At 46.9% G+C, this 18,570-nt stretch overlaps 1 protein-coding gene across 2 annotated transcripts in view; it reads right to left on the reverse strand.

Moving 5' to 3' along the window:
- FOXN2 (forkhead box N2) overlaps positions 1-16,858 on the reverse strand; it is a 53,434-nt gene extending 36,576 nt beyond the window's left edge. Inside the window, exon 1 of one of the 2 annotated variants that reach the window (XM_081904219.1) lies at positions 16,675-16,858. The gene's annotated coding sequence lies outside the window, so the exon portion shown is untranslated. Of the gene's footprint in view, positions 1-5,339; positions 5,412-16,674 lie in introns of those variants that run through there. The other variant, XM_081904220.1, reaches the window with a different exon arrangement.
- Positions 16,859-18,570: the final 1,712 nt, after the last annotated feature.

Consider the following 18,570-nt stretch of genomic DNA (forward strand, 5'->3'; position numbering starts at 1 on the left):
GAAAACCCACTAGACGAAAGGGTTTTCCGTTTTGGAGGCGTTTCGCAAAACGAATTTCCCTATGGGGTTGCTTCGCAAGACGAAAAAATCTTGCATCCCCCCGTGGGTTTTTTTCGCTTTTTTTCGCCCTTTTCTTAAGCCGCTAAGCCACTTATCAGCTGTTCCGCTGATAAGCCGCTTAACAGCTGATCGCTGGAAGCCGCTTGACAGCTGTAGCGCTAATCCGCTAAGCTGTCAATGGGCTTGCTTCACAAGACGAAAAAACCGCTAGACGAAGAGAATCGCGGAACGAATACTTTTCGTCTAGCGAAGCACCACTGTATCTCGGTGGAATACAACACTTTCGATGCAGACTTTTCTTCCATGAACTTCTCTAAATTTCTTTTAAATCAGTTGGGCAAACAGGATCACAGTATTTTTTTTAAAAAAAGGCTTTAGTATCACAAAATTCTTATGCTACTAAATCACAATCATCATCCAAAGGCCTTCTGGTATCTCACAACAAGGCATTCTCAATCTTTATTTTCTTCCCCAAGCGCCACAACCTCTAAACCAGGTGTGGAGATTCAGCTGGTGTCCGAACCTGGAACACAGAATCTCAGTCTGACATTTGGCACAGATCTCATTACAATACCTATGTGCTAGGGGTGAGGAGAGAAATATGTTTCAGTTCTCATTTAAAGATAAATGTGCCTATTCATCCTTCTGAAACAACACAAGAAAAACTGAAACACACCCATCCTTCAAAACTCACAATTCTTCGAATTTTGCAAGACAGTTCTCTGGAGGAGTCATGTGTAAGGTGTCCAATAAAAGGCACATATTAGTGAAAGCAACACCTGAAATTTAGGGGAAATTGCTCCACAAAATGTGTATATTAGGCAAAGTTGCATACACACATGTGTATCAGGAGAAATCTGTATTATAATGCTGATGAAAATATTTTTTAATGCAAACGGATGGGGAAATGTGAAGAACTGAAGTTAAGATTCCGGGGGGGGGGGGGGGGGAGAGACTGGAAGAAACCAAAATGGCCAGATTTGCCCATCCCAACCAAACACATAATTTCCGCTTCCAATTTGACAATGGGTGTAGCCTGTCGGGACAGCTCCTGAACTCAAACACAGACACCCCAACTGAACGCCGAATTTCATTCCAACGTCTAAACGCTCCAATCGAGGCAGACCAACAAACAGGAGAGAGAGATTTGTTTGGCTCCGCCATCAGGCCCCTGAAACACTCATCCATTTAAAGCATATGTTCAAGGAAAATCCAAGAGGCGAGGAGCAAAAGAGAGTTACCTTTGTTCCTTCTCTCCCTTTCCCTTTGTTCTCAGCAACTTCCACACATGTGCTACATTACGCTGCCCATCTCACCAGAGCTGCTGCTGAGATCAGAGGTCAGATTTAAATCCCAAAATGCAACTACAGACGGCCTATATTTGATTACAATGCTACATACACCGCCGTGTATCCAAGACAACTGGAGCATTATGTTCTCCTCGGGGATAAAAAAGGAGGAGGAGGGGGAGAAGAAACCTGCCTCTTGGTCATAGTTAAGGCAAGCTGGCACGTCCCTTAGCAGTCTCATCCCCGCTAGATGAGAAAGCGCATGCAGCTGTAGTGTTCATAGCACAAACCACCTGCCTTCTACCTGGCTGCGCTGTTGACAGACATAAGATTTTAAGAGCCAGTCCATCGCCCAAATAATAGGCGAGTTGCTTGGGGATGCTCTTGAAGACATCATGGTCCAGGTAGCTGCAGCACCTAGAAGCATCTTTTACCAACTGTGGCTGGTACATCAACGATGACTGTTCCTGGATCGATATCACATGTCCACAGTGTCAAGACAAGACTGCTGTGATGCACTTTGTGTTGGGCTTCACCTGTTTAGGAGCTGCAACTGGTACAGCGTGCTGCTTACTGGTCCACCCTATCGCCCTCCTGAAGGAGCTTCTCCAGTTGCCAATTTGCTACTGAGCCAAGTTTAAGGTTCTGCTGTTGACTTATAAAGTCCTCCCGCAGAGATCTGGCAGGCACCCTGAGCGTGGCCGCTCCACCAGTAATATAAAAAGTTTCTGCTCATCCAGTTACAGATAGGTAGCCGTGTTGGTCTGCCATAGTCAAAACAAAACAAAATTCCTTCCAGTAGCACCTTAAAGACCAACTAAGTCAGTTATTGGTATGAGCTTTCGTGTGCATGCACACGAAAGCTCATACCAAGAACTAACTTAGTTGGTCTTTAAGGTGCTACTGGAAGGAATTTTTTTTTGTTCTGCTCATCCAGACAGCTGTAGATTGTGGATTGTATTTACTCTCTGTTTACTGGGTGAATTTTGCGACTTTCCCCCTGTATATTTTAATTTGGTTTTTAATGTAACATTGTTGTAATCATGTGGTGCACTGCGCTTGGGTACTCCACCAGAATAGCAGCATATAGAAATCCTTTTATAAATCAGTCAACTGCGTATGCCCAGCTTTCCAATTTGCATTTCAGCATCAGGTAGTGGAGACAGACAGACAGACAGACAGACAGATAGACAGAGTGGTACCTCGGGTTAAGTACTTAATTCGTTCCGGAGGTCCGTTCTTAACCTGAAACTGTACTTAACATGAAGCACCACTTTAGCTAATGGGGCCTCCTGCTACCACTGCACAATTTCTGTTCTCATCCTGAAGCAAAGTTCTTAACCCGAGGTACTATTTCTGGGTTAGCGGCGTCTGTAACCTGAAGCGTATGTAACCCGAGGTACCACTGTAGATAGATAGATGATAGATAGATAGATGATAGATAGATAGATAGATAGATACAGAGAGAGAGAGAGAGAGGTACCTCTAGTTGCAGACTTAATCCGTTTTGGGATGCCGTTCGCACCCCAAAAAGTCCGCAACTAGAGCGCCTCTTCCACGCATGTGCGGGAGCAATCAAGCATTTCTGTGCATGTGCGAAGCGCACAGATCGCTTCTGCGCATGTGGCGAACCCAGAAGTAAACACTTCCGGGTTTGCCACGTTTGTAAGCTGAAAGGCCCTAAGAAGAGCGGAATGCAACACGAGGTATGACTGTATATATATGTAGCGCGTGTATGTTTATATATGTCCATGTTTCATTGTATTCCACCAGCACTTCCCCCAGAATTCAAACACAATTGCAAAACTGCTCTGGGGATTCCAGAGTGGAAGTGTGAGGATGCTGTTAAGAGCATTAGTAAACTGACATCCTTCACATCTGGTTTTTCTCTAGTTCAAATCAGCCACAATGGAAACATGCAAACCTGTTTTTCTTCACAGCTCCCTCTGAGGAAGGGGGGGGGGAGGTACACTTTTACCCAACACAGTGTGTTGGCTTGGATTGTGAGGATATCTCCAAGTTAGCTTCAGATTGGCAAACTTCCCCCTCCAATGTAGCCATGAAGAGGAGGTTGAAAACTTTTGGTTCCTTTTTAGCCACCAGAACCTGACAACCTGCGATTAATCTTAAGTATGGTTTGTTGAAACAAGCCAAACTATAGTTTAGGAAGTTGGCTTTGTTTCAACTAACCATACTTAAACTTAATCAGTTTAGGGTTGGATGTCAAACTGCGGTTCATCCGAAACAGAAGCAGAAATTTTCTATCTTGTCCTCATGTCTGTGCCAGAAGGAGAGGAGGGAGAGTTCAAGTCTGGGGTTCACTTTGGCTTCCTCTTGCAACACTAAACCATGGTTTAGTGCCAGTATAAATCAGGCTACTGGGGACACTGCCCTACAATACACACTGGATATCGAAGACAGTACTCACACCAAATTAAAGGGCAGATTGTGCCAAAGTAAAACAAACACTGCTATGGCAATCAGGGAGTTTATATTATGAACAGATTTGCATAGGGTTGCTCTGCAGATTACACATTCAGCTTACTGTTGGTCTAAAAATGGAAGCAAGACTTAAGCCCAATTCCTTTCTTTTGATAAATACTGTTACGATGGAAGGGGCGCTTTATCCACGCTGTGTGCTAGACCTCTCCATAAAAGAGCACATCTATCGCATAATTAGAGCGCAAATAGGAGCAACCGAACACAGGCACCAACAATGCCTCTATTAATTAATCTGCCTTTATCCCCTTAAGCATTATTGTTCTCAAGCATTTTCCTAAGGGAAACCAACTGGATTTTCCCATTGTTGAGAACCATCTGTCTGCTGCTACCTCCGGCAGGGTGGTTGAACGAGTGAAGCCACCCTGGATTGCCATGGTTTTTGGGAGAGGGGGGTTTTGGGGGGGAAGGATGGTCGGCGAGTCTTGCTTATGCAGCTCAATATCTAATAGGAAATCGTCTGTGTTGCAATTCGTACATTTGCAAACCTGCTCACCGGTTGGAAAGCCGCAAAGGGGGTGGAGGGCTTGGGAATTGGCAATGCCTGTAGCAGGGATCAACTTTTTAATTTAGCCACCTGGGCAAACTCCATATAGAATTGCCATTCACCGTCTGTGCATGCTTCAAGTTCGGAGCTGTACAAAGAGATCCTTTCTGTCCCTGCACCTTATCTCTAATTCCAACCACACTTTCATGTTCAAACTGCAAGGGCGCATGTAGATGGGCACTTGGATAGTCACAGCAGCTTCCCACACACTGTGGAACATACATCCCTAATCACGAACAGTGACAGAAATTAGCCGGCCGTGTTTTACGGCTGGTGCAAGCCCAATTTCAACCACACAGAGATCTTTGGACACCAGGTTGGCGACTGGGGAAAGCAAAATGCCCCTTGGAGAAGCATCTGTAATATTTTCCTCGAAGCTTGAATTTGTTTTATTCTGGACGGTGTTATTCGACGTTTCAATGCTTTGAGGTTTGCTCTTTAAAATACAATGCGGTATAGAAATGAAATAAATAATAGTAATAATAAATCCCAGTGCTAAAAAGGGTCTAGACTATGGGTAGGTAAACTAAGGCCCGGGGGCCGGATCTGGCCCAATCGCCTTCTAAATCCGGCCCACAGACGGTCCGGGAATCAGTGTGTTTTTACATGAGTAGAAAGTGTCCTTTTATTTAGAATGCATCTCCGGGTTAGTTGTGGGGCCTGCCTGGTGTTTTTACATGAGCAGAATGTGTGCTTTTATTTAAAATGCACCTCTGGGTTATTTGTGGGACATAGAAATTCGTTCATTATTTCTTTTGTCTTCAAAATATAGTCTGGCCCCCCACAAGGTCTGAGGGACAGTGGACCAGCCCCCTGCTGGAAAAGTTTGCTGACCCCTGGCCTAGACACTCCATTGTGGCGACCATCACCTTGGGTTTAAGGTGCCATTTGGCAATTATATTATATATATGAGTTTCCAGCACTGCTTAAGAGCCAATCTATACCTGCAGGGAAGTCATTTGGTGCTGAGTGCCTGGGATCGTACAATTTCATGGTGCAGCAGGTGCATGGCTGGAGGAGAAGCAGATATGTAAGCCAAGCACCAAATAGGACCTCAAACCTAGGTTATGGTCACCACAACAGAACGTCTATTCGCCAGGGACTTGAGCTAGACATCCCTTTCCAGCGCTACAATACTACAATTCTGTGATTCTATGATCTCAACTACATTGCTTGGCTGTAGCTTGCGCATAAAACAATTCGCTTGTCCCTGTATGCAAGGAGGAGAAACCCACACCATGGAAATGGATCAAAGGCAGAGGTTTTCAAACTGTGGTCTGTGAGTTCTGCTTGGGTAGCCTGCAGAAAGGCTGCAGCACAGTCAGAAATACCTGTACTCAGCCCTATACTTATTTTCCTTGATATGATGCCTGGAGGACTGAGATGCCCAGCAAGGGGTCCATGATTCGCTCAGCAGTACAGAAGCACAAAATGTGTGTCTTTTGCTATGCACAAGTCTGCTGGCTCGATGGAGATGTCGGTCGCCAACCTGGTGCCCAGAAATCTCCACGAGGTCGCAATTGGACCCGCGCCAGTAGCAAAACGTGCCTGGCGCCCAGGGAATTTTGAACACTGGGGATAAGTTGGGTATCATTTTCTTAAATGCTCCATTAAAAAAACAACAAGAAGTTTGGCAGAGAGAAGCCTAGTTCCAGAAACAAGAACCCTCTCTGCCTTTCCAGGGGCAGGGAAATTTCTATATGGAAGTGCAGCCCCCAAATTCCCTACTTTGCCATTTCTCTCAGACCTCCGAGATTTTCAAAGCATATATATATAGCTACACCTTTTGGAAGACTGCAAGGCTTTTCTATGCGGAGAAAGGTTGAGCTGACAGAAGGCTGGGGTTTTTGATATTTATGTTTTTAATCTAGATGTTAATAGAACTGTAAATATATATTTGTGCTTGTTAATCTGTTACTACTGCGCCCTCCGGGCCATCCCTAACTGGGAGAGCTCCAAATGCAAATAAGCAGCACAAGCCAGGCTTATTTTAGCCAGGCTATTCCCGTTTACATGGGCTCCTTTCACATTTTACTCAGGTGGATTCGTGTAAGTAAAGAAGCAGAGACATCACGCCTTCCTCGAGAAACCAGGTTAGGATTACAATGAAGGGCAGCACTGTCACCATAGCTGAAATGGTTCTGCATGGGTGTGTTTGTTTTCTTAATTTACTGCTGCAGGAAATGGCTACTTGAAGAGCCGAAGTCCACTATATTTAACACGCAGGAATGAGGGGTGGGAAGAGAGCAAATCATGGCGCAGAGCATTCCGACATTATTTCTGAACAGGTTGCGATCAAGAGAATAAGGTGGGTCTTAAGATGTATCTATCTCAGGTGCCCAAGGTCAGAGGAAGAAGAGGGGTACCTTCTGCCGTATAATGAATACAGTGGTACCTCGGGTTACTTATGCTTCAGGTTACATACGCTTCAGGTTACACACTCCGCTAACCCAGAAATAGTGCTTCAGGTTAAGAACTTTGCTTGAGGGTGAGAACAGAAATCAGGCTCCGGCGGCGCAGCAGCAGCAGCAGCAGGAGGCCCCATTAGCTAAAGTGGTGCTTCAGGTTAAGAACAGTTTCAGGTTAAGAACGGACCTCCGGAACAAATTAAGTACTTAACCTGAGGTACCACTGAACAAAGAATATGCAATACAAAGAATATGCCAAACGATACCAGAGGCCTGCTCTCTGCTTGCTACCTCCCAAATTTCTGAAGGCAACAGATCTACCAAGAGGAACCACTCTGACGAGTTTAACATCCAAGATGGCCTGAGGAAAGGAGGTGGCGTTTCATATTTGGGACATAAGTCATTTTAGGGCTTTAAGCGCTATTTAAACAGCTACAGCAGTAGATTCCTACAACTCGTATCTATCCAGCCCCAGAGAGACTTGGTGTGGTTGTATCCCATTGAGCTGGGATTGAGGAGACCCCAGGGGAATCTGGAAATTAAAAACATCTGCTTTAATCTGTGTTTTTTATCTTATTTAAAAAAATATTTAAAATAGCAATAAGGCAACAGCAGATTTTAAACCATTTTAAATAGCTGCTTCTAACTGTTTTGTCATTCAAGCCTTTTTTGTAAGATGCTTTGAGAGGTTTTTAAAAATAAAATAAGTGGTGTAAATAAGTTTTATGGATCAGTAGGAAGTCTAAGTTCCAATCTGGTCAATTCTCCCCCACACCCTTTTTATTATATTGTTGTTTTAAAAAAATATGCTTTAATTTATTAAATAAATTTGCAAATACCATCAAAAGAAAAGGCAAATTCACAGCACACCAGTGTCTTTTGACAGGCACAACATGTGTAACAACTTTTACTCCTCCTTAACTCCTGTTCCTGCATCAATTTTATCAAATTCGTAATTCCTAAAAGGGAATATTTACCGTATCGTTTTTAAAAAAATAAAATTCCCAAAACCATTTTAGTCCATTCAGCATACCAACTCCAAGAACAGAGTTAGAACACAGTCACTGTTGCAAGTAGCCAAGTAGCCACTGACAGCTGTATCTCCCATGAGTTTGAACAAACCCCATCCAAAATTTCAAAATTCGCTCCAGAACCCAAACAGGTTACAGGTTACCAAGTCAGGAAACATGGCAGAGCTGCAGAGCACATGGCTCGGAAGAAGCTAAGATGCTGACCCAACATTCGGCATACCCCCTGGACTTTTGAAGAGCAGGGTGGGCACCATCACTTGACATCGTCATCCCAAAGCTCAGGACTAAGCAAGCAAGCCCTTTTCCAAGTGGGCTGAGCCTGTGAAGATAGTTCGAACCAGCTCATTCTCAGATTTATTGCACCTCCTGAGGCAGGTGACCCTGCACTAGCAGGGGCCGGTACCACATTGACCAGCTGAGACATGATGCCTGGGCAAGGCACTTGGCCCTTTCCACGAGTCCTGGTTGCTTCCCAATCCACCAGGCCCTACTGTAGGGTTGGCGTCTTCTGACAATCGCCACTTCCCATTCCCTTGGACCCCTCTCCTGGGTCAAACTCCTCCAGTTCTCTCTCTTTCCACATCTGAACACTCTCACCAAGTCCGTCTCCACGGGGCTCATGGCAATGAGTTCTAGTATAATAATGAAAGGGGGGAAACTGCTCTATCGGCTTTCTTGCATAATTTTATACACCTTTAGCAAGTCCCCTCTTCCTTGCTTTCCCCCCTAAACTAGGAAGTCCCCTACACTGCAAATTTTGTTGCTCTAGCCCCCTATCAAAATATATTGTCGCCCCCACAAAGTGTTTTAAGCAGGCATAGGCAAACTCGGCCCTCCAGATGTTCTGGGACTACAATTCCCATTATCCCTGACCACTGGTCCTGTTAGCTAGGGATGATGGGAGTTGTAGTCCCAAAACATCTGGAGGGCCGCGTTTGCCTATGCCTGGTTTTAAGAGCCTGCATTTTTTCCCTAATTCTTCCCACTTTTTATATCCACGCGACAAGGGCATTCCTGGGTGTATGAAGAGCACGAAACTGAAGTATTATTGAATAATCCCTTAATGAGACAAAAGCTACTATTACAGGGATGAGGAATCCGTGGGGCCTTCCGGTGCTGCTGAACTTCAATCCACATCCACTCTGTTAGCCAAGCTGGTTGTGGCAGCTGGAAATTGGACTCCAAAATCCACTAGAGGGACACAAGTTTCCCCAGCCCCTGTTCAACACAAGCCCCATGATGCAAAAGAGCAGCGTTCAAAATTAGCCAGGCGCCAGGCGCATTTTGCCCCTGGCTATCGGCCACTTGTGACCAAGTGAAGATGGTCAGGCGCCACGTCTCCACCAACTGGAGTTGCATCCTTGGGGATCCCTGGATGTTGATTGTTTTCACACAATAATACCACATCCTGTAGAATTATATCAATTATATTTCATCTGCACAATCAGAATGAATTTCAGGAACCACAAAGTCGTATTGAAAAAGACGACTTTCGAACTAGACTTTCCGTTTTGGCAACTGCAATCCTGATTTAATGAGCCATTTGTCGCTTAGCTTATACAGTGCTACCTCGGGTTAAGTACTTAATTCGTTCTGGAGGTCCGTTCTAAACCTGAAACTGTTCTTAACCTGAAGCACCACTTTAGCTAATGGGGCCTCCTGCTGCCGCCGCGCCGCCAGAGCACGATTTCTCTTCTCATCCTAAAGCAAAGTTCTTAACCTGAAGCACTATTTCTGGTTTAGAAGAGTCTGTAACCTGAAGCGTATGTAACCTGAGGTACCACTGTATATCTGAGTTTCTAACACCGCAAAATTGGTTGAAGTGCTGTACTGAGAAAACTGGGCAGCCTCTCCAAAATACCAAAAAAAACCCCACAAAAAACGGATGCTATCATCTAGCACTTTTTTATCCCAGTCCAGCCAATATATTGACCCTTTATAACCTCATGTAACAGTTCTGCCTGCCCGCCTAGAACGAAAACACCATCATTTTGCCAGTAAAATACTATTACCCCTACAGGGAAAGATAAGGTTGTCTGTGGAAAGGCAGAAGATCCTACCAAGGTGCTCAACACAACAATGTAAGTAGACCAGAATAATATAATTCACATGCATCCAAAGCACTGAGGAAGCTGCCTGCGATTTTACCTGTTCTGTCTAGACTGAGCGGCAAGATCAGACAACATGAAGCTGAGAGAGAAGAAATTCTGACGCAAGGTCACGTGATAAGACTTCTGGTATAGCACTTCCCATGCTCTGAATTCTAGCTGCTTTTTAAAAAAAGGATATCCTGTACAAGTCATTTTTGCCACAAGATACACACAGCTAGTTTTGCATTGCGACAATACAGCTATTCCTGCTCCTCATTTCAGACATTTTATATACCGTATATACTCGTGTATAAGCCAACTTTTTCGGCACATTTTTAAGGTGGCGAGAGAGAAGCCCCCTCTGCCATGTGCACTCCGGCCCACCAGGAGGTTTGTGGTGTGGTGAACCGGCTTATACTCGAGTCAATAAGTTTTCCCAGTTTTTTTGTGGTAAAATTAGGTGCCTCGGCTTATATTTGGGTTGGCTTATACTCGAGTATATACGGTACTTAAGCTATAACAAGAGAAAGCGTTTGTAAAGTTATGGAACAATGAAAATAAGATGCCTGAAGATGGTTCGCCATAATGGCTTTTGCCAGGCAACACATATTTCGCAGAGACAGCTATCAGTCACAACTTGCGACCCATACTTGCCCAAAGTCCTGAAGGCCCAATTATCGATTTGCCTCTGGGGAAGAGAGAGAGAGATGATGTGGGAGAAAGGACAGTGCGGAAGGCAATCCTGCTCCCGTTTATCTGGGAGCAAGTCTCATGTAATTCAAAGGGGTCTACGTCTGAGAAGACATGTCTAGAACTGCATGGTAAATAGGCAAAAACCCAGCACTGTGACCCTTGCTTGCCCCCTCATGGGTTTTGCATCAACTACAGTGGTACCTCGGGTTACATACGCTTCAGGTTACATACGCTTCAGGTTACAGACTCCGCTAACCCAGAAATAGTGCTTCAGGTTAAGAACTTTGCTTCAGGATGAGAACAGAAATCGTGCTCTGGCGGCATGGCAGCAGCAGGAGGCCCCATTAGCTAAAGTGGTCCTTCAGGTTAAGAACAGTTTCAGGTTAAGAATGGACCTCCGGAACGAATTAAGTACTTAACCTGAGGTACCACTGTACATGGAACCTGACTGAAGCTCACGGACCACAGTTTGGGACCCTGCGGCATAGAGGACAGGAGTCACAACGCTTTGCTAGAACCAGGTCTGCATGCGCCTATCTGAGCCACGAAATCATTTCTGCTTGTGCCATTTGTGCTGCTTGCTGCCTATTCCGTACCATAAACTAATTGATGGCTACAATGGAGAAGCTGAGTTTGCATTTGTATCTCAACCTGCATGCGCTGACATTATCTTTGCTTCCTATTGGTCCCCTCCGCTAGATCACAACCAAGATGGACACTTTCCTGACCAGGAAGGAAAAGGGAAATATCCCCTCTTGCACCTGCTAGCAGGGATCATGGCCACTTTTACAAAGGGATAATCCTCAGTTGAAGACCACCTGGTGGAGACTCACATCTTCTATTTGTAGGTTGGAATGAAATCAAGAGCTCATTAAAAGCACATCTTCTCTCTTGTGGTGGGCAGGACTGGAAGTCAAGAAGGTGTCAGAAGCTTAACAAGGTGCCTTTAAACTTTTGTGAATACAGTACCGGCTTCTCTGCTAAGAAGAGGTGGGGGCGAGAGATATCGGCTCTTAATTCCCCCCCCCCCAGTTTGCACCCACCTATTTAAATAAGCTAACCCATAGCATATAGACAGACGTGATCTGGCTGACAAAGTGCACTTGGATGCTCGGAAAGCTTTCAACAGAGTACCTCACCAGAAACACCAGAGTAAGAGTCATGGGATAAGAAGAGATGTCCTAGTTGATCAAGAACTGGTTATATAGCAAGAGAGTAGGAATAAATGGACAGCTCTCCTGATGGAAGGATGTAGAAAGTTAGGGTTGCCATATTCCCAAAAGTGAAAATCTGGACAAAGTTGAGTTGATTATTATTATTAGTTTTGTTTTTGCTGGAAGTTGTTGGCCTTTTTATTGAATGATTTACTATATATATATACTAAACCCCCCCCCTTGCCATACGTCTGGGTTTCCCCAGACAATTTGCCAAAAATCTGCCCGGACGCCATTTTCCTGCCCAATTCCCAGACATATGGCAGCCCTAAGAAAGTAGAGTCCCCCATGAATCAGTATTGGGACCTATGCTTGATAACTTGTTCATAAACCACCTAGAGTTAGGCGCAAGCAATTAGGTGGCAAAGTTCGTTGATGATATGAGTTGATAGAGAACAAAAAGAGATTAGGAAGAGCTCAAAAGGCATCTCTCCAAACTGAGTGAATGAGCAGCAAAAAGGTGAATGCAATTCAATGTAAAGAAGTGTAAAGTGATGCGTGTCTGGGAGGAAACATCTTAATTTCACATATACGCTCATGGGGTTATGAACTGGCAGTGGCTGACCAAAAAACGGGACCTTGGGTTCATAGAGGACAGCTTGATGAAAATGTCGGCCCAGTGCACTAGGGATCATTAGGAAAGGAAAATAAAACCACTGTTACCATAATGCTATTATTACACAAATCTTTGGCAGAACCGCAATTGGAGTACAGTGTACAGTTCTGGTTGCCTCACCTCAAAAAGGAGTTGGAAAAGGCTGAGAAAAGGGCAAGCAAAAGGGTCAAGGGACAGCAGCCTCTTGAGTTCAAGGAAAAGAGGTGTAAGAGGAGCCAGGATTGAAGCATAGAAAATTGTGTGGCACTAAGAAAGTGGGATGCGGGTGGCGCTGTGGGTAAAACCTCAGTGCCTAGGATTTGCTGATCACAAGGTCGGCGGTTCAAATCCCCGCGGCAGGGTGAGCTCCCGTCGTTCGGTCCCAGCTCCTGCCCACCTAGAAGTTCGAAAGCACTCTTAAGTGCAAGTAGATAAATAGGGACCGCTTCCTAGCGGGAAGGCAAACGGCGTTTCCGTGTGTGGCACTGGTGCTGGCTCGCCAGTTGCAGCTTCGTCACACTGGCCACGTGACCCGGAAGTGTCTTCGGACGGCGCTGGCTCCCGGCCTCTTAAGTGAGATGGGCGCACAACCCTAGAGTCGGTCACAACTGGCCCGTACGGGCAGGGGTACCTTTACCTTTACGAAAGTGGATAGAGAAAATATCTTCTCCCACTCTCATAACACTAGGAAGTCATGGACATCCAAAGAAGCTGGGAGATTCAGGACAGGTAATAGAAAGTACCGGTACTTCTCATGAAGATTATAATTAAACTATGGAACCTGCTCCCCCAGGAGGCAGTGAGGGCCACCAGCTTAGATGGCTTTAAAAGAGGATTTTGGTGGAAAGGGCTATCAATGTCTACCAGCCACAGTGTCTGTGTTCTGCTTCTGTGGTCAGAGGCAGCATGTTTCTGAATTCCAGCTGGAGGAAAGTGCTCTTGAGCTTGGTTCCTGCTTGTGGGTCTCCTACAGGCATCTGGTTGGCCACTGTGAGAACAGGATGCTGGACTAGGTGGGACATTGGCCTGATCCAGCAGGTACTTCTTATTTTGTTCAGAAATTTAAATAAAAAAATAAAAAATCAGCATCGTGCACCATGGGCATGAGCCAGTTCGGAACTGATTTTGCATCCCACCGATTTCATTGGGGAAGTTTAGCGTCTTGAACTCTCCCCTACTGAAATCAGTGGGAACGGAAGGAGCTTAATTTCAGTTGCAACCCTAAACACACATTTACCTGGGAGTCAGGTCCCATAGAACTTAGACCAGGGGTCAGCAAACTTTTTCAGCAAGGGGCCGGTCCACTGTCCCTCAGAGATTGTGGGGACCCAGACTATATTTTGGGGGGAAAATATGAACGAATTCCTATGCCCCACAAATAACTCAGGGATGCATACATTCTACTCATGTAAAAACACACTCAGTCCCAGACCGTCTGTGGGCCGGATTTAGAAGGCGACTGGGCCGGATTCGGCCCCCAGGTCTTAGTTTGCCTACCCATGACTTAGAATAATAGAACTGTAGAGTTGGAAGAGACCCCAAGGCCAAGGCAGCCCCTCAATCATCTGGGTTTCCCTCCTGGTTGTCCAAAACATCTGGAAGAGACCTAAGCACAAATTCCCTTATTGGCAAAGGGGGGAAAAGTAATTTTTTTACCTGAGCATGACTCCGCAGAAAATAAACAGAGAAAGGAAATATTTTTAAAGGCCACTTGTTGCCCTTGAGATACATTAGAACAAAAAATGACCACCACAAATGCATTTCATGTTTTCTACAGGGTTTGCTCACTACCCTCCCATTTATTAAAATATCTCAGCCACTTTCGCCGTGGGCGTATGACCCTCAAAGCAGCTTGCTTACAACCATCCAGCCAAAAGGTGCAATTAGCCACAGCCAAAAAATAACAACAAACAGACCAAGATATAATTTGTAACATTAACAAACACCTTTCTAAAAAAACCCACACATGTCCATAGAAGTTAAAAACCCAGTGGGGGGGAGCAACAGAACCAGCACCCTCCCCCTCAAAGCATTACAACTTATTCTCATTTGCAGGAAGCATTGCACAGGATTTCTGCAAACCAGGAGTTCCCAAGTGCACATTTAGGGCTGTTAACTAAGGGAAAGAAAAAAAAGAGAAGAGTCCTGATTGTTGCCTCCCAAACCCTTTCACAGCGCATGCATATTGGGGGGGGGGGGGTTGACACATACTGAAGTGTGTTTAAAATTCTCTGCGCGCTGTCCCCCTATTCTCTCTATGCCTGCATATATTTAGGCGTTGGGGGGTGGGGAGTGTACTCCCAATTGTGCCAGTTACAGAACGGGAGGAGGAGGGGAGGTTAATGTTATTTAGTGCGGCTTGATCGATCCCATACAAAAGGGTCCAAGTTTTTTTTTCAGAGGATGGGAGGGGGCTGTCTTTTCTCCGTTGGCTTGAATCTCTTGCGCTTGCATTCAGCGTCCGGAGAGTTTGCATTTTCTAAGCAGGAGCGGGGGGGGGGGAGAGATGGGAGGCAGGACTAAAGCGCAGAGGGGGGCACCTTTTCTTACGCCTGCATGCAAGAGGAGGAGGGGGCGGCGGCGTTGCAGACTTTGCGCCGGGCTTTGTGCCGGGCTGCTAACGCGCAGCCACCCACACGCTCGCGGAGCCGCCCGGGTGACCCCGTGGCCGCCTTTCCCCGGCGAGAGGCTTTGCCAGCCACGTGGCTGTCACAATCCTGAACCAAAATGGGGGAGGCTGGAGGAGGGAGGGACGGAGCAAGCCGGGAGAAAAGTCTCTTTCTCATTCTTTTCTATGGGGTTATGGGGGAGAAGGAAAGAATTCACTTCGTTGCATTTTGAAAAACTTCCAAAGCAGGTGAACTTTTTTGTGCGCACGCGGGATGTCTTGCTCCCTTCCAACTTCGTGACGACGGAAAGAAAGACCGAGCCAGTCACTCTCACCCGGAAGCGGGGAAGATTTAATAAAAGCATACGGACAGCAAAAGGGCACACAAACGTCTTAGCAAAAGCCCAAGCGCGCGCGCATCGTATTTAGGGGGGCCTGGTAGAACCGCGCAAGCAGCGCTTGAGGATGAAGCAAGGTCCAAAAGGAGGCGAAAGGGCGCGTGCACAACGGCAAAGCTACCTGGTTAAAGGGGGGTGCGTCTTTGTAGCAAAAGTCTAGGGCAGGAAGAGGGACATGGGTCAGAGGAAAGGGGGGCTGGTGGGGGAGGAGATCGGAGCCCCTCCAGTGAAACGCCACCCTCGCCTGCCTGCCCCAGATGCCACCTTCGTCTCTTCACCGCCCAAAGCAGCCCGGACCACTTCATTGAAGGAGGAGCACATTATATCAGAACACACATCTCTAAAGTGGTCAGTAGGTAGGTTAAAAAATAAATAAATCAGATTTGGGTCCTATTAAGCCCACCTATCTCTCGAGGGGCGTATTTAGAGACTCGTGTCCGACAGAGAGAGAGCTTTGGCTTGTTCCTTCTTGTTCCATTCACTCCTCCCAACGCCCCACATAAACAGGTCAGACCCAGATCTGGCAGTCAAGCTTTTATACATTCACACACACGACTGGCTTGGGCAGAAACCCTTTTTCACCACCCACAAGAAAATCCCTCGTTCTCCTCTCCAGTGTCCTCCTCTCCAGTTTCGAGCATTTATCTTCCCTTCTCCAAGTCACACACCCCTGACTCCGGAACACGAATGTCTGTTCTCTCTCACACACACCAACTTGCAGGCACAACCCTCAAGAGAGACACGCGTACTCCAGTTCTGACACCAACTCAAACCTCCTCACCTTTCCTCTGATCCCCAGCCGCCCTAGATCCCAACCTCGCCATATATCTTGAAGCCAAAGGGAACTCAGCTGGAGGCGCGCGCGCACACATATACGCACAATATATTTGTGTGTGTGTGTCTCTCTGTGTGTGTACACACAATACGCACACACACAGCACAATTTAAGCCTCCGCGCTGCACAGACACACACCAGACGTCAAGGGAGGGAGAGAATGAAACAGAAATACACCAGCAAAACACAACTGGAAGTAGTCGCTGCTGAAATCGGGAAGGGAAGACCAGTGAGAATTAAAAAGCTAGAAGTAGAAAAAGAAATCGGAAGGAGGGGAGAGAAACCCAGGGGTTGGAAAGAATAAATTTAAGAAGAGAGGTGTATGTATCTCTTAGCCACCCCCAGCTCCCCACCCCACCCGCATCCCTCGACCCGAGATAGTTAATAAAGGAGAGGTTCCGACTCACTGTACGCATGAAGCTCGCGCAAAGGGGGAGGGGGCAGCAATATGGCAGCGAGGGGGGAAATGTGTCAGGAATCAGCAGCTGCTGCCGCCGCCGCCGCTGCCTCTGGCTTCCCTTGCCCTGCGCAGCAGCAGCAGCGGCGACGCCGCCCCCTCCCTCGCCGTCTCCCCATAGCAACAAGGCGCCCCGGCCGCCGACGGCTCCTCCTCTCGCTCCGCCCGCCCGCCCGCCCGCCTGCACAGCCTCCGGGCGCGCAACCGGCCCCCTTTTTCCCCTCCCCTCGCGGCGGTGGCGCCGCCCCCTCGGCAAAGCGGCCGAGTCCATTGCAAGCGGAAGGGGTGGGCCGGCGCGAAGTTAGGGGGGGTGGGGGTGCGGAGGGCAAGGGTCGTCGCTGGTGCGCGCGGGGCACATGGCACGCGGGAGCTGGCTGCAAAAAAGGGGGTGGGGAGGAAGGGTTTGGTTTGTTTAGCCTTCGAAGTTCCCACGCGCGCTGGCTTGACTCTTAATAATAATAATAATAATAATTTATTATTTATACCCCGCCCATCTGGATGGGTTTCCCCAGCCACTCTGGGCGGCTTCCAACAACAGGGCTGCTTTCAGATGTCCTCTAAAAGTTTGGTAGTTATTTTTCTCTTTGGTGGGAGGGCGTTCCACAGGGCGGGTGCCACCACCGAGAAGGCCCTCCGCCTGGTTCCCTGTAACTTGGTGGCGCTGGACCTCAGTGTCTGGGCAGAACTCTTCCCCGCAGGTCGGGAGTTGGCGGCCAAATAGGTTAAAGGGGCAGCGGTCGTCCGTGGAGTCTGCCCAGGCATCAGAGGAGGAGAAGCACGTGGCCGGCGGGATGGGTGGCACAAAGGAGGGATACAGTGCTGCGTTGAAATGCGGAGATGGTTGCAGAACCATAGAGTTGGAAGAGTCATCTAGTCTAACCCCGCCCCGCCCCGCAATGCAGGGATCTTTTGCCTAACGTGGGGCTCGAACCCACGACCTTTGAGAGGAAGAATCTCGTGCTGTACTGACTGAGCTGGCCCAACCATTTAAATTTGCGAGGACTCTTTCTGAGTGGTCTCCATGCGCTTGGTGCTCTGCATCCAGAGGGCCTGCACGCTTGCTTAGAAGCAGATTGCATTCCGCCCATAGCCTAGGTGAGGGTGCGTAGGGTTGCAAACATAGGACGAGCCGTATAATATTTCCCAAAGTTCTGTTCATGAAACGGGTGGTAGAGAGATGGCTGGCTGGAACCCACCCAGGGTGACAAAGCATCATTTATTTCTACTTTTAAAAATAAACAAATTATAGTCATTGACTAGCAGACCAGGCTAGCATAGCATATACATGGTTACGATGCTGTATTATTTTTACTTTTAAAATTACGTGGTTGCCACAGCAGGCGCAGCAACCGTCCAGCAGCTTGACCTCACCCCCAAAGGTGCACTCCCATCGTCTCCTGAGACAGACGGATGCCAGCCTTCTTTACAATAAAATCGTGCTTATTTTGATAATAGAATTTTAAAGTTGGAAGGGGCCACAAGGGTCATCTAGTCCAACCCTCTGCAACGCAGGAATATTTTGCCCAGCATGGGGTTCAAAACCCACAACCCCGAGATTAAGAGTCTCATATGCTGTACCAACTGAGCTAGTATCAGGGCACCAGAAGCAAGCTCAATTTTATTCCTGGAGTCGTGGTGGTGCTATGATTTAATTGAGTTTAAAATGTGAAATCGGGAGTGCTCACATTATTTGCTTTTTATATGTATGTAGAAAATCTGGGTTGCCAACCTTGTTTAAATAATCATAATAATAATAATATCTAACAAAGCAGGAATGTAGAAGCCGCTATAAACCGTTGAATGGGGTGAGCCTTGTAAGTCCATTAATTGCTGGGTCTAAAATTAG

This window comes from Podarcis melisellensis, assembly GCF_964234715.1.
Source record: "Podarcis melisellensis genome assembly, chromosome: 3".
NCBI lineage: Eukaryota > Metazoa > Chordata > Lepidosauria > Squamata > Lacertidae > Podarcis > Podarcis melisellensis.